Genomic DNA, 16,230 nt, shown 5'->3' with positions numbered 1-16,230 from the left:
AGGAGCGAATGTCAAAAGCTTGTGCTCCTTAGTAACTCCCCCTCTTACGTCAATGCCTGTATCCACCCCGCGTGCTGTTATAATCCTGTTTAAATAAATTGAAACAAAGGCACCGTGTGGTGAAACAAGTTACAGAAATAACGATAGATTAACAGACGAGACTCTTTGCGGCGCACATCTCTGTATGGTTACCTGTCAACCAAGAACCAATCTGTTTTTGTATCAATGAGTATGTGTGTTTACTGATGACCGGCTCTATGGTAACTAATAAACCAAAAAGCACCAAGAGTATAATGAAAACTGTTCATAAAGAGATATCAATTATTTTTCAATTAAAAAGTATTCATTTTGACAGTCTCACGTTATATATCTATATTTGCACGAGTTTCATTACCGCATATTATCTTTAATGAATAAACAAGAGTGGAAATGGGATATCGAGAATGGAATGATTGCCAGTAACATTGAACTTCAAAGCATTCAAAGTGAGTAAATAAATGAATGTTGATTTGTTTATTTTCAAATGAGAGCCTCGACCTTCAACCTTCGTACCTCTGCCCGAATTTCTTGCTTTCCCACACATACACGTCTGCATTACGACAAACTATTTCTGCTGCTGCTACTGTTGCTGCTGCTGTTCTATTGTATCCATCAATACATTGTTCTTTATACACATTGTTCGTACACATTTCGGCTTGACTCTCCCCACACAATCTGGCAAGGCTAACACAAATATGTTTCACTCAAATATCATTTATTTCAAACTATATACAATAAATTGTCACCCAACAAGACAATCAATGATGGATTTGTGTACCTTACACGCACTTATGCATGTAGATTAATCAGGAAAGTTTGTTTATGCAATAGCTCTTATCCATTGAAAATAAAACCAAGACAAATATTTATAAAATCACTTCAAAGGCAATCATACAGATAAGACATGCGTTTGGCTACAAATTATACCCTATAGAAAATAATGGAAGTTTAATAACTCATCCTGGTGAACAAACACATTTGAAATGTTTCTATTTGCATTCGGTTTAATATTTGTTCATATATCATCGGATTTAAATAACTTTAAAGGCAAAAATTACTGGTGCTTACGTAACTTAAGAAAAAGCAACTTTAAATTTTATAGTTTAATTTGCCATATGTCATTTAAGCATATTCGTTTGTACATTAAATTTATATTCTTAAAAATGAATGAAGACGAACAACAATTTAATATTGAATATCTCAATACTAGTTTTAAATCAATTTCATTCCCTGCCCAGTTACATTTTCACTGGTTTGTTATGTGATTTATAATCATGCTTTAGATGATTTATTCCCACAAACAGGCGAACTTTACTTCGATGTATTTGTACGTTCCAGGGCACGGATCTCCATACACTGTATTGTTTGCGGCCAAGTCGCATCGCTATTGATACAAAGAAAAACACTTTGATAGTATAATAAAATATTACCATTAAAATACATTGATAGAATAATAACTATTGAAAGTATAATAATAGAATACTGTTGTAGTTCCAATTCCAGTATGTGTATACAATGTGATAAATAAAGTCATAAATGCTACATCGAACGGCAACATTTTGCTTCGAAAGAAGACTTAAAACAAAATAACTTTTCTTTTTCTTCACCATTTTCAATGAAACAAAGAGCAGTCTGTGCCGCTTAAAAGGCCCCGCTTTCGTTTTATTACGGACTTTGATTAGGTGATTAGTTTCCTCAAACACTTTCACAAACCTTTTTTCAAAATAATGTTTTGATTGTGCTCCATCAGGCGGCGGTTTTGAGAAAAGGTTTCTAGAAGTGTTTTAGGAAGCTACACTCTCATTCAAACTCTGGTAAAGAACCGAAGGTGGGGATCTATGAGCATAGACTGCGCCATGTTTCTTTTTAAATAGTGGTAGTAAATATATCTTTGTTTAAAGTCATCATCCGAAGCAAAATATTGCTTTTCAACGAAGCATCTTCGACGCAATTTCTCATGTGGTAAACATACACTGAGTTCATAAATAGTATCACGTCCATGTGTGCACTGGCGTTTTGATTTGAAAGTAAGAGCGGGATAAATTTTAAGTACTGTAACAGATATAAATTTGCTAATTTCAATGTTTGTAAGAGTGATATATCGTTTTTATTTTACTGATTAACCTCTAAAAACCAGAAAACATATAATACATTGTATTATTTCTTTTCTTAGTTGTGAGACTCACAGCCCAGAGTTATTTACTGCTAGACTTCATATTTAAGAGTGATCTGTCACAGCTTAATGGTTGTCCAAAATTAGTTACTGCTAGACTTCATATTTAAGATTGATCTTTCACAGCTTAATGGTTGACCAAAGCTAGTTACTGCTAGGCTACATATTTAATAGTGACCTGTTACAGCTTAATGGTTGTCCAAAGTTAGTTACTGCTAGACTGCATATTTAAGGGTTATCTGTCCAAGCTTAACGGCTCTCCAGAGTAAGTTACTGCTACACTGAATATTTAAGGTTGATCTGTCTCAGTTAAACGGCTGTCCAAAGTTAATTACTGCTAGACTGCATATTTATAAGTGATCTGTCCAAGCTTAACAGCTATACAAATTCAATAACTGCTAGACCGCTCACTTGAGAATGATTCGTCATAGCTTAATGGCTGTCCGGAGTTCTCATCGAGGTAAGATCAATATGGTCACAAACTAATAGAAAACAACATTATTCATACATGTTTTACCTTTTCTGCATGTGCTGCTAGTTTCGTAGCAAAAAATTCAGAAAAATGTATTACTGAATTTAATGATTAATGTTTTACTTACTATCTGTAAGTCACTGTTTCGTGTTTGTTAATAACGATAAATAAACTAGTTCAGTTTAAATACATTTAAAACAAAAAGTACTAATAAAATAGATACTCGACCATGGTAAACCAACGGGGTAACAATTGTCCGAATGGTTTGAATCTTCTACATGTAATGAAAATGGTTTTGCGCGTAATTGTTGTTGAGTTATTCCTGATTCAATGCAGCTTTTTATAAAGGAATATCATAAACATGCACAGTATTACCGAGTATTGCAATGTTTGACTAAGCAGGTGTTATTTTTCAATACAGAAATATTTAACCCCTAAAATGGTAACGGAACACCATATGCAGGTAATATCAATACGGTTATAAACTAATATACCTGTTAATTGTTGCAAGCATTATATATCCTTGTGTAGGAGTCTGCTGCACGGCAGTTAGGGTTTGATGTTGGTCCAGGGGGACAGATAGTTCCGTTGTGTGTTCGTCCATAGTTGGCGTAGTACACGGTTATCTTCTGGCCTTGGGCACACTCGATGTGACCTTTTAAACGCTCGCATATAATCGCATCTTCCGTGACTGATGTGGTAAAAAGAAAACAACACTATTCATACATGTTTTACCTTTTCTACATGTGCTGCTAGTTTTGTAGCAAAAAGCAGAAAAGTGTAATACTACTGTTTGCATCTGAAATCTAATCATTTATTACAAAAGAACAAAAAACGTCAGGCACGGATTGTTTGTGATGGTTTGTGCGTGCGTGCGTGTTTGTTTATGTGTGTATGTATGCGTGCGACATGTGCGTTCGTGCATGTGTGTCTGTGTGCAGCAGAAGCTTTACGGATATAGAATGTTTGTAGAATTTCTTAAATCTCCAGAATCCCTGATCAAACTCTAGGACAGCGTTTTATACCTCTAAATTGACCTAAAATGTCAGTTAACCATTACGTTTCTTTATTTAAATGACACCAGATGACTTTTAACCTCACATGACAATTATGAGAGGATCTCATCGAAGATGTGACGTCAAATTGAGCTAAGCTAAGCCCTTGTGACTGAATGTTGGTAAAAAATGGTAATTGAACTCCTTTCTGAACAGTACATTACTCAGCCATTAGTGGTTGACCTGTGTCGGGGTCTTCTGATATTCGAAAGTATCACGTACAGTTTGAGTTTCCGTAAAAGGCTAGACCTTGTTTATTATTCCTCAAGTCATCGAGACCTCCGAAAAAGATGTTAAAGATTGACTGTTCCAGCTACTCTCAGAATGTCCAATCGACCATAACGAAGTTCTATGAAAATAGAGGCTTTAGCTTTTTGGCCACCTAGAAGCTAGATATGAATGGTGACCTAAACATCAATCATAGACATTATTCATATTGGCTTGATAAATAATATATTTATTTTACTGTCACCATGTGAATATTGGCTGCGTTTGGTGTATAAAGTGCCATGTAAATAATGGAAACTTATTTCATGCTTTTCCATATGGAGTTTCATCAGTTAAATAACAACAGTGAAAATATCAATGGATATTTTACCGCAAACCAAGGAGTGAGAAAGAACTTTAAGAACTACTTTTTAAATCATGTGTAGTTATTTCTCATTGATGAAGCCTAAACACATCACTTTTGAACCAGTAAATATTCCTAAATATGATAATTTGAAATAAAATGCATATGTTTAAAAGGGATATTTTTGGAAATAAACATAAATTACTGCTATTAAATAAACAGAAATCCGTTCCTCAAACCTTTTCTTGAACATAAAACTGAATGTTTGAACATTTTATTTGCTTTCTTACTAAACAAATTGCAGACAAAAACCGTTGCTCGACCATGTCCTCGATCTTTTATCATCTAGCAAATATCCAAGTCATGCCTAAGAAAATGTCAAAAACAAAGCTTGGTATTTTATTCTTTTTCTGGAAATCGATGTTTCTTCAAACGAAACAGAGTAATCTCTGACAATGGAGCGGGAGGGGTAATTAAATAGCCAAAGTTTAAAAGCTGTTTTAAATCCATTCACAATTAGTTTTCTTCCACATTCGACCTTTCCACTTGTCATTTAGCAAATGGCGATTAGTGAAATTTGATTATGTGTTCGTGCTTTGTTCATTTTAAAAGTGCTTTCATACATTAACTGTTATTATTTGGAACAGAGATTCATTAATTAAAGTGCACGATTAATGTTCAAAACGTGTTTGCACTCAAAAACGAGTAAATAATTAACTATTATTATGAATCAACGAACCGCAAACAAAAATGACAGCTACGTTAGCAGGAGTCAACATTTTGCGTGAGGGACGTCTAACAGGTAGCGGCGTAGCAAATAGTTTTTCAAAAGGACGATTAGAAAAATATATCAAATACCAATAAAACTCCAAAAAAGGCATCTTATTTTATTTCACGAGTGCAATAGAACAGCATTTTCAAAATGTCGATTTTTTAAGATCATGAGATATGATCTCAGAGCTGTATGTTACTATTAATGGAATTGTGTTTTAATTGTGTCTGAACTCAACACAGCTTTAACACAACTTCAACAGAACTCGATAAAGGGAAAACCATATGCCCGGCTTAAAGCGCTTGAATTCTACTACGAAAATGGCCTATGCGATCAATCGGGTGCCAACCTAATGTTTAAATAGCCTAAACAGAGAGAATGTTTCAACGGTGGGCAAGAAAATGAAACAAGAAAGCCAACAGTAAAGGCAGAACCAGTCACGGACTAGCTAAAGTTGTATTTTATATCAAAATGGTCACTTGAGGTAACGTAACGTTTAAAAAAAGTTTGTCTCAATTAACATCATATGTTCCATTTAAAAGTATTATTTGGTTTATTACAGCAATTAGGGATGAATTACATCCAATATATTTTTTTATTTAAAAGTAACATTTTGTCTGAGTTCTAGTAAAAAGCCAGTTAATTTCACAGTATCTTTACATATAGCTTAATATGGCAATAGTATAGTTTGTGTTGAGGTGAACTATTGTTCTCAACAGTACCGATTGGTTTCGCCCGCAATGTAAAACCTGAAGTTGAAAGTTTCTAACTAAATTGCTCTGCCCACTTGAACGTCAGGCTGAACGACTCTCGCGATAATTGCGTTCTCCGTGATATTGTAAATTCTGTTACCGTTTGCCTTGTTTAAGTATAATACACACTCTTGCATGACATAGACTACAAGTTTGATATATATCTCTTGATTTCGATCGATGCTTTAACCTTAACTAAAACTAATGTGTACACAATACACTTTACTGAATTGCAAAACACCCAAAAAGTAGTTTTAATTCACACGAACTAGAACATGAAAATTTCGTAACCTTACTAATATCATTTTCCAAGAACTTACTATTTTTTAGATTTTCCACCTCATGTTGAATTGCTGTGAGCCGAGATTCAATCCTACTGGCCAATTCTGTAATTGTGTCAAGGCCTTGCTTTTGATTTGCTTTGAGTAGAGATTCCATCTTATTGGTCAATTCTGTAACTTTGTCAAGACCTTGGCTTACAGTATCTACTTTTGTTGCCAGTTCATCTACGTCGTTTCGCTCTTTGTTCAGTGCAGTGTGTAACTCCAAAATGTCAGTATTAGTTTTTGATTCAGTACCATGCAAGATACGTTTAATGTCAACAACGTTAGATTGTAGATTCGCGCTTATCTTCTTTTCCAAAGTACCGATTTTGTTCTGTAAATCTGCTTGGTATTCCAACCTCGCCGAACCAATTAAGGCTTGGAGGTTTAACTTTTCTTTGGTGAAGGCACGAGTCAAACCCAGTGTTCTCTGTTGAATATTCTTTTGAAGTTTTTGTTCAATTTTCTGAGAAATTTCTGGCAATTCGAAATCACTTTCCGACGACTTTGGATCCCCATACCTTTCTTCAAAGGCCTCAATCTTATCTTTATAAATATCAACAGTTATCTCAACACTTGTCAATCGACCAGAAAGGAACTTAAACACTTGGTCAGCGGTATAAGAGAAACATGAAAGTGGGCATAGCACAAGTAACACAAAACAAAACGCAAAACACCGAACTGTTAAACAATCCATTCTACCTCTTTTACCAATAGAGACTAACTGTAGTCACACGAAACACATTCTACGCATTAATATTCCGTTCTTGTTTGATAACATATTGTAGGAGTTACCGACGGGTAAATAGGTAATTAAGATTATTTCTGATAAGCCATTCTCTTCAGCGAGTATTCAAATTGGCGACAAATTAAAAGCTGATAATAAAACATCTAAATAGTTTGAAAAACGACGTTAACGAAAGAGGCCATTAATTAACTCAAGGATAATATAACACGGACTGTAGTGAATGTAACGACGGAGGCCATTAATTAACTCAAGGATAATATAACACGGACTGTAGTGAATGTAACGACGGAGGCCATTAATTAACTCAAGGATAATATAACACGGACTGTAGTGAATGTAACGACGGAGGCCATTAATTAACTCAAACATAATATAACACGGACTGTAGTGAATGTAACGACGGAGGCCATTAATTAACTCAAACATAATATAACACGGACTGTAGTGAATGTAACGACGGAGGCCATTAATTAACTCAAGGATAATATAACACGGACTGTAGTGAATGTAACGACAGAGGCCATTAATTAACTCAAGGATAATATAACACGGACTGTAGTGAATGTAACGACGGAGGCCATTAATTAACTCAAACATAATATAACACGGACTGTAGTGAATGTAACGACGGAGGCCATTAATTAACTCAAGGATAATATAACACGGACTGTAATGAATGTAACGACGGAGGCCATTAATTAACTCAAGGATAATATAACACGGACTGTAATGAATGTAACGACGGAGGCCATTAATTAACTCAAGGATAATATAACACGGACTGTAATGAATGTAACGACGGAGGCCATTAATTAACTCAAGGATAATATAACACGGACGGTAGTGAATGTAACGACAGAGGCCATTAATTAACTCAAGGATAATATAACACGGACTGTAGTGAATGTAACGACGGAGGCAATTAATTAACTCAAGGATAATATAACACGGACTGTAGTGAATGTAACGACGGAGGCCATTAATTAACTCAAGGATAATATAACACGGACTGTAGTGAATGTAACGACGGAGGCCATTAATTAACTCAAGGATAATATAACACGGACTGTAGTGAATGTAACGAAGGAGGCCATTAATTAACTCAAGGATAATATAACACGGACTGTAGTGAATGTAACGACGGAGGCCATTAATTAACTCAAACATAATATAACACGGACTGTAATGAATGTAACGACGGAGGCCATTAATTAACTCAAGGATAATATAACACGGACTGTAGTGAATGTAACGACGGAGGCCATTAATTAACTCAAGGATAATATAACACGGACTGTAATGAATGTAACGACGGAGGCCATTAATTAACTCAAGGATAATATAACACGGACTGTAATGAATGTAACGACGGAGGCCATTAATTAACTCAAACATAATATAACACGGACTGTAGTGAATGTAACGACGGGGGCCATTAATTAACTTAAGGATAATATAACACGGACTGTAGTGAATGTAACGACGGAGGCCATTAATTAACTCAAACATAATATAACACGGACTGTAGTGAAAGTAACGACGGAGGCCATTAATTAACTCAAGGATAATATAACACGGACTGTAGTGAATGTAACGACGGAGGCCATTAATTAACTCAAACATAATATAACACGGACTGTAATGAATGTAACGACGGAGGCCATTAATTAACTCAAGGATACTATAACACGGACTGTAGTGAATGTAACGACGGAGGCCATTAATTAACTCAAACATAATATAACACGGACTGTAGTGAATGTAACGACGGAGGCCATTAATTAACTCAAGGATAATATAACACGGACTGTAATGAATGTAACGACGGAGGCCATTAATCAACTCAAGGATAATATAACACGGACTTTAGTGAATGTAACGACGGAGGCCATTAATTAACTCAAGGATAATATAACACGGACTGTAGTGAATGTAACGACGGAGGCCATTAATTAACTCAAACATAATATAACACGGACTGTAGTGAATGTAACGACGGAGGCCATTAATTAACTCAAGGATAATATAACACGGACTGTAGTGAATGTAACGACGGAGGCCATTAATTAACTCAAACATAATATAACACGGACTGTAGTGAATGTAACGACAGAGGCCATTAATTAACTCAAACATGATATAACACGGACTGTAGTGAATGTAACGACGGAGGCCATTAATTAACTCAATGATAATATAACACGGACTGTAATGAATGTAACAACGGAGGCCATTAATTAACTCAAACATAATATAACACGGACTGTAGTGAATGTAACGACGGAGGCCATTAATTAACTCAAGGATAATATAACACGGACTGTAGTGAATGTAACGACGGAGGCCATTAATTAACTCAAGGATAATATAACACGGACTGTAATGAATGTAACGACGGAGGCCATTAATTAACTCAAGGATAATATAACACGGACTGTAATGAATGTAACGACGGAGGCCATTAATTAACTCAAGGATAATATAACACGGACTGTAGTGAATGTAACGACGGAGGCCATTAATTAACTGAAGGATAATATAACACGGACTGTAGTGAATGTAACGACGGAGGCCATTAATTAATTCAAGGATAATATAACACGGACTGTAGTGAATGTAACGACGGAGGCCATTAATTAACCCAAGGATAATATAACACGGACTGTAATGAATGTAACGACGGAGGCCATTAATTAACTCAAGGATAATATAACACGGACTGTAATGAATGTAACGACGGAGGCCATTAATTAACTCAAGGATAATATAACACGGACTGTAGTGAATGAAACGACGGAGGCCATTAATTAACTCAAGGATAATATAACACGGACTGTAATGAATGTAACGACGGAGGCCATTAATTAACTGAAGGATAATATAACACGGACTGTAGTGAATGTAACGACGGAGGCCATTAATTAACTCAAGGATAATATAACACGGACTGTAGTGAATGTAACGACAGAGGCCATTAATTAACTCAAACATAATATAACACGGACTGTAATGAATGTAACGACGGAGGCCATTAATTAACTCAAGGATAATATAACACGGACTGTAATGAATGTAACGACGGAGGCCATTAATTAACTCAAGGATAATATAACACGGACTGTAATGAATGTAACGACGGAGGCCATTAATTAACTCAAACATAATATAACACGGACTGTAATGAATGTAACGACGGAGGCCATTAATTAACTCAAGGATAATATAACACGGACTGTAATGAATGTAACGACGGAGGCCATTAATTAACTCAAGGATAATATAACACGGACTGTAATGAATGTAACGACGGAGGCCATTAATTAACTCAAGGATAATATAACACGGACTGTAATGAATGTAACGACGGAGGCCATTAATTAACTCAAGGATAATATAACACGGACTGTAGTGAATGTAACGACGGAGGCCATTAATTAACTCAAACATAATATAACACGGACTGTAGTGAATGTAACGACGGAGGCCATTAATTAACTCAAGGATAATATAACACGGACTGTAGTGAATGTAACGACGGAGGCCATTAATTAACTCAAGGATAATATAACACGGACTGTAATGAATGTAACGACGGAGGCCATTAATTAACTCAAGGATAATATAACACGGACTGTAATGAATGTAACGACGGAGGCCATTAATTAACTCAAGGATAATATAACACGGACTGTAGTGAATGTAACGACGGAGGCCATTAATTAACTCAAACATAATATAACACGGACTGTAATGAATGTAACGACGGAGGCAATTAATTAACTCAAGGATAATATAACACGGACTGTAGTGAATGTAATGACAGAGGCCATTAATTAACTCAAACATAATATAACACGGACTGTAGTGAATGTAACGAAGGAGGCCATTAATTAACTCAAGGATAATATAACACGGACTGTAGTGAATGTAACGACGGAGGCCATTAATTAACTCAAACATAATATAACACGGACTGTAATGAATGTAACGACGGAGGCCATTAATTAACTCAAGGATAATATAACACGGACTGTAGTGAATGTAACGACGGAGGCCATTAATTAACTCAAACATAATATAACACGGACTGTAATGAATGTAACGACGGAGGCCATTAATTAACTCAAGGATAATATAACACGGACTGTAATGAATGTAACGACGGAGGCCATTAATTAACTCAAACATAATATAACACGGACTGTAGTGAATGTAACGACGGGGGCCATTAATTAACTCAAGGATAATATAACACGGACTGTAGTGAATGTAACGACGGAGGCCATTAATTAACTCAAACATAATATAACACGGACTGTAGTGAAAGTAACGACGGAGGCCATTAATTAACTCAAGGATAATATAACACGGACTGTAGTGAATGTAACGACGGAGGCCATTAATTAACTCAAACATAATATAACACGGACTGTAATGAATGTAACGACGGAGGCCATTAATTAACTCAAGGATACTATAACACGGACTGTAGTGAATGTAACGACGGAGGCCATTAATTAACTCAAACATAATATAACACGGACTGTAGTGAATGTAACGACGGAGGCCATTAATTAACTCAAGGATAATATAACACGGACTGTAGTGAATGTAACGACGGAGGCCATTAATCAACTCAAGGATAATATAACACGGACTTTAGTGAATGTAACGACGGAGGCCATTAATTAACTCAAGGATAATATAACACGGACTGTAGTGAATGTAACGACGGAGGCCATTAATTAACTCAAACATAATATAACACGGACTGTAGTGAATGTAACGACGGAGGCCATTAATTAACTCAAGGATAATATAACACGGACTGTAGTGAATGTAACGACGGAGGCCATTAATTAACTCAAACATAATATAACACGGACTGTAGTGAATGTAACGACAGAGGCCATTAATTAACTCAAACATAATATAACACGGACTGTAGTGAATGTAACGACGGAGGCCATTAATTAACTCAATGATAATATAACACGGACTGTAATGAATGTAACAACGGAGGCCATTAATTAACTTAAACATAATATAACACGGACTGTAGTGAATGTAACGACAGAGGCCATTAATTAACTCAAACATAATATAACACGGACTGTAGTGAATGTAACGACGGAGGCCATTAATTAACTCAAGGATAATATAACACGGACTGTAATGAATGTAACGACGGAGGCCATTAATTAACTCAAGGATAATATAACACGGACTGTAGTGAATGTAACGACGGAGGCCATTAATTAACTGAAGGATAATATAACACGGACTGTAGTGAATGTAACGACGGAGGCCATTAATTAATTCAAGGATAATATAACACGGACTGTAGTGAATGTAACGACGGAGGCCATTAATTAACCCAAGGATAATATAACACGGACTGTAATGAATGTAACGACGGAGGCCATTAATTAACTCAAGGATAATATAACACGGACTGTAATGAATGTAACGACGGAGGCCATTAATTAACTCAAGGATAATATAACACGGACTGTAGTGAATGAAACGACGGAGGCCATTAATTAACTCAAGGATAATATAACACGGACTGTAATGAATGTAACGACGGAGGCCATTAATTAACTGAAGGATAATATAACACGGACTGTAGTGAATGTAACGACGGAGGCCATTAATTAACTCAAGGATAATATAACACGGACTGTAGTGAATGTAACGACAGAGGCCATTAATTAACTCAAACATAATATAACACGGACTGTAATGAATGTAACGACGGAGGCCATTAATTAACTCAAGGATAATATAACACGGACTGTAATGAATGTAACGACGGAGGCCATTAATTAACTCAAGGATAATATAACACGGACTGTAATGAATGTAACGACGGAGGCCATTAATTAACTCAAGGATAATATAACACGGACTGTAATGAATGTAACGACGGAGGCCATTAATTAACTCAAGGATAATATAACACGGACTGTAATGAATGTAACGACGGAGGCCATTAATTAACTCAAGGATAATATAACACGGACTGTAATGAATGTAACGACGGAGGCCATTAATTAACTCAAGGATAATATAACACGGACTGTAATGAATGTAACGACGGAGGCCATTAATTAACTCAAGGATAATATAACACGGACTGTAATGAATGTAACGACGGAGGCCATTAATTAACTCAAGGATAATATAACACGGACTGTAGTGAATGTAACGACGGAGGCCATTAATTAACTCAAGGATAATATAACACGGACTGTAGTGAATGTAACGACGGAGGCCATTAATTAACTCAAGGATAATATAACACGGACTGTAGTGAATGTAACGACGGAGGCCATTAATTAACTCAAGGATAATATAACACGGACTGTAATGAATGTTACGACGGAGGCCATTAATTAACTCAAGGATAATATAACACGGACTGTAATGAATGTAACGACGGAGGCCATTAATTTACTCAAGGATAATATAACACGGACTGTAGTGAATGTAACGACGGAGGCCATTAATTAACTCAAACATAATATAACACGGACTGTAATGAATGTAACGACGGAGGCCATTAATTAACTCAAACATAATATAACACGGACTGTAGTGAATGTAACGACAGAGGCCATTAATTAACTCAAACATAATATAACACGGACTGTAGTGAATGTAACGACGGAGGCCATTAATTAACTCAAACATAATATAACACGGACTGTAATGAATGTAACGACGGAGGCCATTAATTAACTCAAGGATAATATAACACGGACTGTAATGAATGTAACGACGGAGGCCATTAATTAACTCAAGGATAATATAACACGGACGGTAGTGAATGTAACGACAGAGGCCATTAATTAACTCAAGGATAATATAACACGGACTGTAATGAATGTAACGACGGAGGCCATTAATTAACTCAAACATAATATAACACGGACTGTAGTGAATGTAACGACGGAGGCCATTAATTAACTCAAGGATAATATAACACGGACTGTAATGAATGTAACGACGGAGGCCATTAATCAACTCAAGGATAATATAACACGGACTGTAGTGAACGGGAACAAACCTGATATGTGTTTTGGGTGGTAAATAAGCACGATAATAAAACTACCACGAAATATTTTAGACAATATAACTGGAAAATTAGTTTTTAAAACAAACTGATATATACTGTATAACACGATTTTGCCAAGTTTCATATTATTCTTTTCTTTTTTTATTTTCATGCAAGTCCTGGAAAGGTTCTGGCAGGTGTTGTACGCTTATGATGGTCAGTCAAGAGAAAGATGCCAAATGTTATATAACTGAGGGCCCCGATATACAGCGCCTTCCAAGTTATTCCCGATAATCTTAGTCTTTGTTAATATTTTATCCTTATTTGGAAAACGCTTACCACTTCAAGGGCCAATGGCATAGCATTGGTTCACCGCCCATACTACCAACCAACGCTAAAGACCTTCACTAACGGTTTTGACCGTTTTGATGGTGCGAATGCTGAAAGAACATTTAACCTGGAACGATCTTAATCGTAAATTTGATTTACCAGGGTGTCATATTTTCGTTATTTAGCCATATGTTTGTGTTATTCAACCTAAGTAAGTTGTTTAAATGTACATAAAAGTGAGTGAATTTAAAAAAATCTTGTTGCTATTTAAGAAGTGTATACACATTTAAGATAATCGACTTTGATCCTTTTGGAGGTTTTGAAATTCCACAGTGATTGACACAGTTATGGACGAAACACAAAAGCGTGAAGGACGGATTAGACGGACGGAGTTGGTGTATTACAATACGAATATATTATATTGTTGAAGTCGAACAAATACATACGATTGACAATGTCTTGTCTTGATTCATATATTACAACCCAAGCCCCGCCACTAAAAAATCAATAAAATGATAATAGTCCATATTGTCGGGATGCGCTTTTCAACGATGTTTTAGCTTAGCAACTCGAGCATCACAATTTTAACGTTCCTTTAACATAATGATGATAATGTGGCATGGCAATCAATCTTGATATTGTAAAATTAAATTAATAAAGATATTGTTTGAACCTTTGTGTAAGTAATTCTTTTCAGGACCGAATACATTAACTTATATCTGTTTTACTTACTATTTATAAGTTACTGTTTCGTGGTTGTTGATATCGATCAATTAAGTAATTCAGTTTGGATAAATTTAAAACTAAAAGTACTAATAAAAAAGATTGTCGGTCGTGGTTAACCAACGGATTAACTTTTGTCCGCATGCTTTGAATGTTCGACAAAAAATGGAGATTGTTTAACTTTGAATTCAGCTTTTGGATAGGAATATCACAACTCTTCATATTACTTTCATTTTACTCGTAAAAATCCCTTCTTTATCTATATGGTCAACAATTGTTCAGCAGCATCCCTCTTTTTCTATATCGTCAGCTATTTGGTCAACACTTCAGCGCGACCCTAAATAACGTTTTTGTTAAGTAGGTCTCAACGCAAGGAAGGCAAACAAAGCCAGACCGTATTACACATAAAACAACCATCAGAGATATAAAGAGATCAGTCGATACCTCTTTATTTTTTTTACTATTTAACAATGACCAACTGGGTTTCTAGTTTCAATTTATAATGACCAATGTATCTTAATTTTTATTCAGTTTATTTCTGTGAATTTCAAAAGGAGTCAGGATAAATTCAAACGGCCTTACGACAGAGCGAACGAGGCTACTAAAAACGCAACTATTATTGCTGAATGTGTTAAGTAAAGGCCAATATCATGTCCATTTAAATGATCTCAGCAAGTTGGATATAAGTAAAGAGTACTAGGTTAGTGGCTCGGCTACGGAATTTAGCGGGCTCACCTTCAGCTCATCGGATAAACTCTTCTGCCTTGCCTATAAAATAATTCCATCCACGACACTAACCTAGTATTATATTTATCCTTTTTCTTTTTTATAAACTCAAGAAATATTGCCTTTCAAATAAGCTCACCTTTTTAAGATAAGGGTACAACTGTTTTCCCCGATTGATATCTGCACCATATACATGCAGTGTTTAAATACGCCAAAACAATAAATTTAGAAACTGTTAAAAAATACTCAATACGGTTATAGTAAAATATGTTCCATTTTGATTGTGTATTATCAATTCGAACTAGACACATTTTTGAAGTACAAAAATATGGAGCAACCAACAAACAAGTATCTAATCTCAAAACAATTATCCCGCACGTCCCAAGTCACGGTCCACGAACTATTAGTGTGACGAGTGTGTAAACAGTCACCACATGGTAAATGGAGAAAAATTATCTTGATATGAGAGTGTTGTATGTTAAAAAA

At 35.6% G+C, this 16,230-nt stretch overlaps 1 long non-coding RNA gene across 1 annotated transcript; it reads right to left on the bottom strand.

Moving 5' to 3' along the window:
- Nucleotides 1-1,342: 1,342 nt before the first annotated feature.
- On the bottom strand, nt 1,343-6,291 carry LOC128202816 (uncharacterized). Its single transcript, XR_008255813.1, has 3 exons — nt 6,155-6,291; nt 3,179-3,375; nt 1,343-1,423 (listed from the first exon to the last, which is right to left on the bottom strand). It is a non-coding gene; the product is annotated as an uncharacterized LOC128202816 (long non-coding RNA).
- Between the last annotated feature and the right edge of the window lie 9,939 nt (nt 6,292-16,230).

The sequence above is a fragment of the Mya arenaria genome, chromosome 9 (genome assembly GCF_026914265.1).
Source record: "Mya arenaria isolate MELC-2E11 chromosome 9, ASM2691426v1".
Lineage (NCBI taxonomy): Eukaryota > Metazoa > Mollusca > Bivalvia > Myida > Myidae > Mya > Mya arenaria.
This window is presented reverse-complemented; position numbering and strand designations above follow the sequence as displayed.